This window comes from Octodon degus, unplaced genomic scaffold, assembly GCF_000260255.1.
Source record: "Octodon degus isolate 3935 unplaced genomic scaffold, OctDeg1.0 scaffold00203, whole genome shotgun sequence".
Taxonomy (NCBI): Eukaryota; Metazoa; Chordata; class Mammalia; order Rodentia; family Octodontidae; genus Octodon; species Octodon degus.
In genome coordinates, this window is record NW_004524779.1 from 2,175,361 (window position 1) to 2,177,580 (window position 2,220).

Sequence of the window (2,220 nt, forward strand, 5' to 3'; positions counted from 1 at the left end):
TTTAACCCCACCCCCTCCAACTTTTGAAAGTTGAATGTTTTGTGGATATAGAAAAAAAGTGTTGATTTGAGATAATTCAGTTAGAAGTGGTGGCTTCTAACCACCACTTAACCACCTTGACTCATTAATAGCTTAATTCACTCACTTTATACTAAAAGCAATACAGACCTTCCTCTTTTAATGAGTGAATTCTGGCCCTGCTTCAGTCCTATGGTTAGGTCATTAGTTGAATTGATTGCTGAATGAAGCATTGTATATAGTATGAACATTACAATATTCAAAACAAAGAAATGGTCAGAGCAAACTCTAGCTTGATGACTTTACTTTTACTTGTTCATATAGTACTGTAGTGTAGAACAGGACATAAAGCTGTAGTGATGTACATTATAGTACAGTTAGTGAAATTACAGTATGTATAAAAAGATGTGCCATACAAAAAAAGACATTGAAGCTCTAAAAAAGATGTGCAGCACTGTACCTCCCTCCCCCCCAAAAAGGAGTTTCAGGTCTTGAGTGGCAGGTTGAAAGTCCAAACATTCATCCAACAGGTAGGTTGTTAAATGAGGAATATCTATATTCACTTTGCTTTCAGGAAAGCTGGGAGACATGAAATTACCTCCCTTTTAGAAACAGGAGGAATGGAGGAGAGTAAAAGTGGCTGGAAAATGCTCTCTGGGTCAGGTGGGATTTGAATTGAGGGAACTGGTATTCTAGCCAAGGGAAGATGAAAGGTGGTTCTAGTGAGAAGATTGTTGTGCGTGAGATTCTAAAGCCTCAGAAATGTTTGGAGTTTGTGAGGAAGAGAGCATGCGTTGGTTTGATTCTAGTGGGTATGCTTGCTTGGAGATTAAATTGAGACTCAGTCATACAAGCTTTTAAAAGTGGGACAAAAAGGTTCAAATTGGAGTATGTGGGAAGTGAGGACTTACGATTTCAATGATGGCAATAACTTCTGTTTAATGTGAGCTTTCATTATGCTTGGCATTGTGCTAAGTACTTCACATACCTTGCTATATTTAAAGTTTAAGAACTTTTCTGAGTTTGGATTTTTTTTTAAGACAGGGTCTCAGGGTGTAGTTCTGGCTAGCCTTGGTCTCACTGTGTAGTCTAGGCTGGCCTTGAACCCGCTCTACTGCTCCTGCCTCAATAGCTTACCACCAGCTGAGTGCCAGGCATGCAGTAATACAGTGCTAGTCAGTTCTTATCCTTAATTTGTAGGTGAAGAAACTTAGGAAAGTTAAATAACTTGACAGATGATGGAAGTGAGTGTTTTGTTTTGTGTTTGTCGTGCTAAAGATAGAACCCAGGCCTGACATGTGCTAGATAAACACTCATACTAATTTCCATCCCTAGCCCTTGCGGTAGTTTTTTTCTTGTATCGTTTTGCTTTGAGACAGGGTCTTGCTCTGTAGTTTAGGCTGGCCTTGAACTCACTGTGTAATCCAGGCTGGCCTTAAACGTGCTACGATCCTCCTGCCTCAACCTCCCAGTGCCGGGACTAGAGCTGTGCACCAGCGCGTCTGCCCCTTGTTTTTAAAGATATAATAAGCAGGCTGATGGGGACTGTAGTAAGGATACTTCATTGTATTTTAAATGACAGGGGAAAAAATTGTTGAGAAACAAATTATAAACTAGGAAATTAGACCAAGGAAGTGATTGAAAGCTAGAGAAAAGACATAGATGTACATTTGTAATGAAGAGTGACCCTAAAGAGAGGAGAAACATGATTGAATTAATTGACTAAGGTTTATGAAATGTATGTAAATCAGTTCTAATGAACCCTTTGTTCTGTTTAGTGAATTTTCTTAATGTATTTTTTTAATAAACACAGTGTAATTGTGCCTATTAGCTGAAGTGTCACATTTCAGTACATGTGTACGATGTGTGTAATATTGGGTTCGATTTTGTTCTTATAGGGGAAAAAATTCCATTTTGCAGGAAAAATAAGCTGGCATATCTAGGATTAGTTTCTCTGTAGCCACCAGTTAACTGGCTGTTTTTAGTTTCTTCTTTCCCTTCCCATGAGTAAAAACTTGTGAAAGCCTTGGCATTTGATTTAAAAGGATTATTTTGTGGTACACAGAAATATGTACAATATTTTGCTAAGATTAAACAATTTGCAAATGTCAAATTGATTTAAGAGGACTGAACCAGCCCAGGGAGATAGCTCAGTAGAATAAGTGCAGGGTTCTGAGTTCAATCCCTGGTACCACAAAAAAA

At 38.3% G+C, this 2,220-nt stretch overlaps 1 protein-coding gene across 1 annotated transcript in view; it reads left to right on the forward strand.

Moving 5' to 3' along the window:
- The window catches only part of LOC101567447 (DCN1-like protein 1), a 56,197-nt gene that overhangs the window by 28,423 nt on the left and 25,554 nt on the right, over positions 1–2,220 (forward strand). The gene's annotated exons all lie outside the window — the stretch shown is intronic.